The following is a 7,607-nucleotide window of genomic DNA, read 5'->3' on the forward strand; positions in this document are numbered from 1 at the left end:
GAGCCACCGTTCCCGGCCAATTTTTTTTTTTAATTTTTTAATTTTTTTTTTTAAGAGACAGGGTCTGGCTCTGTCCCCGTGGCTGAAGTGCAGTGGTACAATCATAGCTCACTGTAACCTCGAACTCCTGGGCTCAAGTGATCCTCCCACCTCAGCCTCCTAGTAGCTGGGACTATAGACACTCACCACTGCACCCAGATTAATTAATAAGTTAAATAAAATCTTTGACATGACTTCATTTCCTATTTGCATGAGACCTTAATTATGCCCTCATTTAAAAATTGTCTTTAAACATCACCTATATTCAAGGAATAGTTAATAGGTTATGGCCGGGATTTATTCTGGAGACAGTATATTTTCAAGGTCAGACTTCATGGGAGTTTATTTACAAGGGCTGGGAAAAGACTGACAGTTCATAATTATGAATTATCAAGAAAAACTAGAACTACGTGTGCTTAGAAAACACAAAGAAATATATTCACGTACATTTCCTAATTTCCAATAAAACAAAGTGGAGTCCATACACTATAGTCTTTCTATTTATGTTTTTTACCCACACTTACTTTAGCCTCTTCTCAAGGCCTTAAAACTGGGGGAGCCAGTGAGCTACTGGGGACTCCCTTGAGGCCAAGCACTCTTCCCATTCACTTCTAGTAGTAAGGTCTCAGATGACTGTCAAAATGTTTGTGAAATTAAGCAATTTCCCTAGTGATGTGAAAGTTTTTATGGACATGTAAGGGAATTGGGCAGTTGTCTGGTAGGAAGAGAGAGAAGCACTGGAGCAGGGGAGGGATTGGAGAGGGACTGTCCCCCAGGCTACGCAGCCTGGGGCACTGAGCCTGGATGTATGTGTCGCTCCTTTGTTTTCCCCAGGGCAGTCAGGTGTCAGAGCCCAGGCAGCTGGGAGGAAAGAGAATGGAGATGGACCTGGTGTGGGAACTGTGCTAGCTGGATGGGCTCCGCTGGCTGGGCAGTGTAGGTGCCACTTCTACCAGCCTGAGAGTTGCAGAAGTAGAAGGCAGGGAATCCCCTGCTTGGGGAATGACACAATGGGTAGAGTAGAAAGTTGGAGAACAGGAACTCAAAGACAGTAGCAGGAACATGGTTGAAGAGCCAACCACGGGGTCCAGACTGAGGGGAGGTAGAAAAGGAACAAAAGCAAGGAAGCAGAAGAGGCCATGGCCAGAATAAAGGGAAGTCCCAGTTGTTATAAGGGAAGAGAGATGGAATAAGGAGGTTGGAGTTGAGAGGCTGAAATGGAAGCTGCTTCCCAATGTGGCCATGCCTTTGCAGGTTGAGTAGATAGGGGTGTAAGTCGCTGGAGTGGAGGAGGTGAAGGGACGGTGAGCACAGGTGGTGGAAATGTAATAACGTGTGCTGGAGTCACTGAGGTTGAGGGCAGGACACTGGGATGAGGGGAGCCTGGTAGCCACGTCCCAAAGCCATTACAAGAGACTGCAGCATGGCCCAGAGTAGAGGTTCTCAGCTAAGGCATGACACTAATGGATGGCCATGACCCTTTCTACAGAAGGTGAGGGCATTGCATTCAGCGTCAGGAATGGTGCCTCTACTGAATGGTGCCACACTCTGTATAGCAGCTGCAACCCAGATCTGATGGCATTGCTGGTGCCGGGGGCAAAGGTTGGTAGTTGACAATGGAGAAGCCCTGCAGATGTCCTGCTGATATGTAACTACTGTTGGAGTTTTGGGGAGGTCAGTAACAATGCCCCTCTTTTCCTCACCTGAGTTTAGAATTAACTGAGAGATGGATTCAGTTGGAATCCATTTAGATGTATTATTCGCTCATTCAACAAATGTATTGAGTATTATTTATGCATATGAATAAATGCAGTGAAGAAAACAGCAAAATCCCTACCCTTGTTGAGCTTACATTTTGGTTGGAAGAAATGGTCAGTAAGTAAAAAATTAAGTAAAGCATATGGTATGTTACAATAAATAAGGAAGAGAAGAGGAATGGAAAGTGGGGGGGGTATAATTATGAATACAATGGTCAGGAAGGGCCTGTCGATAAGGTGATGAGTGAGAAAAGACGGGAAGAAGATAAGGGACCGCAGCTTGCTGATGTCTGAAGGAAGAATATCAGGCAGAAAACTGCCAGTGCAATGGCCCTGAGACAGCACGGTCTGGCCTATTTGAGAACACTAACCTGAGCGTGGTGATCTCACTTTCCTTGCCAGTGATTGGTTTAAGGGTGAACAGTGACCCAGTTCTGACCTATGAGGGGAGGAGATCTACCTAGGAGCTCCTCAGAATGGTTTCTGTACTCTGAAGAAATGGTCTTGTTCTGTCTATGGGCTTTTCCCTAGCTGGTGTGATGTCTGAAGCTATTCCAGCCATGTTGTGGCAAGAGGGGAGCCAGCCTGAGACAACAAAGCAGAAAGATAAAAAGAACCTAGGTCTTTGATGACATCAGTAAGCCACTGATGGTGCAAAGCTTGGAGCTCCCTTAAGACCAGTACAAGGTCACATCAGCCCTGGGTAACTTAGTGTGTCTGGTTCAATGAATTTGTAGGTTTATTATAGTGCCTATAATGTCAGGAAATTATATGAGAATCCAGCCAGTATATTTTTTCATTAAAACATTATGAATTGGCTGGGCGCAGAGGCTCACACCTGTAATCCTAACACTCTGGGAGGCCAAGGCAGGAGGACTATTTGAGCTCAGAAGTTTGAGAACAGCCTGAGCAAGAGAGAGACCCCGTCTCTACAAAAAAAAAAAAGAAAAAGAAAAATTAGCCCAGCGTGGTGGCACATGCCTGTAGTCCCAGCTACTCAGGAGGCTGAGGCAGGAGGATTGCTTGAGCCCAGGAGTTTGAGGTTTTTCTGAGGCATTATTATTGCTAATTGAAAACTTTTCCCAATACTCCACTATGATGACTTGCAATACAGTTGGCACTGGCAATTTTTGACCGTCACTATGGACACTGAATAATAAAAAAAAAGAAAAGAAAAAAATGAAGTCAGACCCTTACCTAACAACATATACAAAAATTAGTGTAAAACGTCCAGGTACAATGGGTCATGTCTGTAATCCCAACACTTTGGGAGGCCAAGGCGGGAGGGTCACTTGAGTCCAGGGGTTTGGGACCAGCCTGGGCAACATAGCGAGACACCATCTCTGCAAAAAAATTTAAAAATTAGCCAAGTGTGGTGGTGCAAGCCTGTAATCCCAGCTACTCAGGAGGCTGAGGCAGGAGGATCTCTTGAGCCAGGAGTTTGAGGTTGAAGTGAGCTGTGATTGTGCCACTGTACTCCAGCCAGCCTGGGTGACAGAGCAAGATCCTATCTTTAAAAAATAATAATATAAAATGGATAAAAGGCCTAAATATAAGACCTAAACAATAAAACACTTAGAAGAAAACATTTGACAATTTCTTTGATATAACACCAAAGGCACAGGTAAAAGAAGAAAAAATAGACAAATTGAAATTCATAAAAATTTTAAAATTTTGTGCATCAAAAGATATTATCAACACAGTAAAAAGCCAACCCACAGAATGGCAGAAAATATTTACTAATGATATATCTGATAAGAGATTAATACCTAGAATATACAGAGGACTCCTACAACTCAACAACAGAAAAGTAAACAAAACAATTACAAAATGAGCAAAGGACTTGAATAGACATTTCTCCAAAGAAGATATACAATTGGCCAATAAGCACGTGATTAACTCAACATCACTAATCATTAGAAAAATGCATTAGAAAAACTACCATGAGTGCTCGCTTCGGCAGCACATATACTAATTGGAACTATACTGAGAAGATTAGCATGGCCCCTGTGCAAGGATGACACGCAAATTCGTGAAGTGTTCCATTTTTTAAAAAAAAAAGAAAAAAAAAACTACCGTGAGATACCACCTCACACCTATTAGGATGGCAACCATAAAAAAACAGAAAATAAAAAAGTTTAGGCAAGGATGTGGAGAGATTGGAACCCTTTTGCACTGTTGATGGGAGATTTAAAAAGCAGTGGCACAGCCACCATTAGTGGAAAACAGTACAGCAGTTCCTCAAAAACTTAAAAATAGAATTTCCATATGATCCAGCAATTCCGTGTCTCAGTATATACCCAAAAGAACTGAAAGCAGAGTCTTGAAAAGATATGTGTACACCCATGTTCATAGCAGCATAGCTCACAATCACTAAACCATGGAAGCAACCCAGATGTCCATCAGTGAATGAATGGATACACAAAATATCCATACAGTGGAATACTATTCAGTCTTAGGAAGGAAATTCTTCAATGTACTATAACATAGATGAAACTTGAGGACATTACACCAAGTGAAATAAACCAGTCAGACAAAGACAAATACTGTGTGATTCCACTTATATGAGGTACTAAGAGTAGTCAAAATCAGAGAGATGGAAAGTAGAATGGTGGTTGCCAGGGGCTAGGGGGAGTGGAGAATGGGGAGTTGTTGTTTAATGGGTACAAAGTTTCAGTTTTACAAGAAGAAAAGAGTTATGGAGATGGCTGGTGGTGATCGTTGTACAACATTATGAATATATTTAGTACCGATGAACTGTATACTTCAAAATAGTTAAGATGGTAAATTTTATGTTATGTGTATTTTACCACTATTTTTTAAAAATTCAAAAACTAAAATTTAAAAGGAAAACAAATGTTGACAATATCCAGTGTGATGAAGATGCAGAAAAACAGGCACTTTCATTAACTGTTGGTAGAAGTGTAAATTGAATGAGCCTTTTAGAATGTGTTGTAGGAGTATCTATCAGTATTTTAAATGGGCATACTCTTCAAATCAACTTTGTACTTTTGGATATCTATCCTAAAGTAGTATTCACTCAAGTGTACATAGAGACATATGTACATTGGATGTAATGTGAAAAATTGAAATCAACCTAAACATTGATCAATAATGTAGTGGTTAAATAGATTATCGTAGAGTCATATTGTTTAATTCTAAATACAGTTGATTCTCATTATTTAAGGGAGTTATGTTCTCGAAAGTCACTATAAACACTGAATTAGTGAATATGGAACCATGCACCTAGAGGAAATACAGGGTTAGGTTCCAATAAACCTCTGGTCACAACATTTTCATCAATCAATCAGCACATAACCTTGTGATATTTATTTATTTGTTTGTCCACAGTATTTGTTAATTGTTTATTTATCAGGAGAAACTATTGTTTAGCCCACATATTCATAGCTTAGGAACACAAGTCAGTGACAAACTTCTGTGTAATTCTACTCAAAGAAATTGTTTCTTTCTTTCTTTCTTTCTTTTTTTGAGACAGGTTCTTGCTCTGTCAGGCAGGCTGGAGTGCAGTGGCCTCATCATAGCTCGAGGCAACCTCGAACTCCTGGACTCAAGCCATCCTCCCACCTCAGCCTCCCAAAGTGCTAGGATTACAGGCATGACCCACAGCACCGGCTTAAGAAATTCTTTATATTTTAAAATTACTTTGCACTCTGAAAGGCTTCAGCCTTCCTCATCTCCTCAGAATTTTTCATGGAACCATAATTTCTATAGAAATCTGTGTATGTTTTCTTTCATAGTTGAGCCACAGCAAACTTACAGAGAGCTGCAACCCTCACGATACATTAAATGCTCCAACGATGTGAAATCGCAGACGCCTGGCCAGAATGCCATGCATCTGAGGTTTCGCCGCAGCACTGGAAGCCGTGGTAGTTACTGTCCTTGATGGGTATGTCAGCCTCAAGACGTCCTTCCTAGCCGACGGAGAAATTAACTGCCCATGACCCTGTGTTATACATGTTTCTGTTTAAATTTACCTTATGTAATGTATATTTCTTACAAATGATTTCAAGCCTGGGGCTTTGGAGGCTATTTGCTTTATATGGGTTCATTTGCCAATGTCCTTGTAAAACAAGCCAGTCTGATCAGGGTTGAAAACCTGCTCTTCCACATAACCCTTACCCTTTTCCCATGTAACACTTAACATATTTTTAAAATTCTTTTGCAGCCTCCTGATCTGCAGAACTTGCCTGCAAAATTAACATTTTTCATGCTGTATCACCTTTTGAAATATTTGAGGCAGCGGCACTAGCTGAGGCAGATTTAACATTTTCCTGACCCAACATGACTGTGAATTTCTTTGGCTTTTCAGCTTCAACAACGCTGTCAACTTCCCTTTCGTTAATCAGCTGTCATCTCATGAATCCACAAATTTCGTCACTTTTCTATCTTTTCCATAGCTTTGCCACACACTACAGGTGTTACTTTAGCTGCTAAAGTGCTTAAGTTTAGCACTTTCTGGAGGAGACTCACATACAGATTGGCCAATTTCCTCTTCCTTTTTCTAGGTGTGTTGTATCATTGATTCATTAACAAACTCAACAGCCAGCAGCACTGACTCATGCCAGAATGAAGCTATTTTATCCATAAGGCACATCACAGCCTTCTTGATCCCAGGAACACACTACACAACACTTCAGCACTGCACTTGGGGGCTATTGAAAAAGCAAAATCAACAATAAAAAGCACAAAAATAAAAGAAAGTAACACTAAATAGACCACAAAAAGGATACTTGTTTGTAATATGAGAGCTGAAACAGGAAGATGGAGCGTTGACCTGGTTTGAGAACCTGTGCATAAAGTGCCTCCAATTTTTCACACTCTGCACGTGTCTGCAAATGACCCCGAAAGCTCCATGAGTATTGATTTTCAGTATTTATAAATTTCAGTGAGGCAAATTCATAAATACAGAATCTGCAAATAATGAGGACCAACTGTATCTACTAAAAAGAATAAGGTAACTCAGTATGTATTTGCACAGCAGGATGCCCATGATGTGTTTTCAATGGAAAAAAGAGCCGTAGAACAGTATGTACAAAGGTTAAAAAAAAAAAAGGCAAATTTCTATAAGGGCAGGCGGGCAACATAACGTGGCGAGGAGGGCCCATGTAAGACACCTGGGGATGGTGGGGCTGGAGAGGAGGAGAGCTTGTCCACCTGGAGGGGGCAGCCCCCTGCTCCGAGTTAGGCAATTGTCCCCAGGCAGAAGTGTGAGCTCCATGATGCCTTCTTTTCCAGGTTTTCCAGATTCCCGTGAAAGATCCCAATTTAAAAAGTTGGCAACTAATTCAAAATTTTAGGGCCGGTCGCGATGGCTCACACCTGTAATCCTAGCACTCTGGGAGGCCGAGGCAGGAAGATTGCTAAAGGTCAGGAGTTCAAGACCAGCTTGAGCAAGATCGAGATGCCATCTCTACTAAAAATAGAAAGAAATTATCTGGCCAACTAAAAATATATAGAAAAAAAATTAGCCGGGCATGGTGGCACATGCCTGTAGTCCCAGCTACTTGGGAGGCTGAGGCAGGAGCATTGCTTAAGCCCAGGAGTTTGAGGTTGCTGTGAGCTAGGCTGACACCATGGCACTCACTTTATCCCAGGCAACAGAGTGAGACTCTGTCTCAAAAAAAAAAAAAAAAAAGTTGGCAACTAATTCAAAATTTTAAAAAATACCACATGGGTCAAATACAACCCATTATGGGCTACATTTGGCCTACGGGCTGCCAGAGTGTGGCCTGCAGAGTGTGGTGGTATTAAGGAGAAAAGTATACACATGAATAGAAATGCACAGAAACA

General features: G+C 41.4%; 1 non-coding gene across 1 annotated transcript; it reads left to right on the top strand.

Annotated features, from left to right (window-relative positions):
* Positions 1 to 3,743: 3,743 nt before the first annotated feature.
* On the top strand, positions 3,744 to 3,848 carry LOC123645300. The gene has a single exon (XR_006737493.1). It is a non-coding gene; the product is annotated as a U6 spliceosomal RNA (small nuclear RNA).
* The last annotated feature ends 3,759 nt before the right edge of the window (positions 3,849 to 7,607 follow it).

Source organism: Lemur catta, chromosome 9 (genome assembly GCF_020740605.2).
Source record: "Lemur catta isolate mLemCat1 chromosome 9, mLemCat1.pri, whole genome shotgun sequence".
Taxonomy (NCBI): domain Eukaryota; kingdom Metazoa; phylum Chordata; class Mammalia; order Primates; family Lemuridae; genus Lemur; species Lemur catta.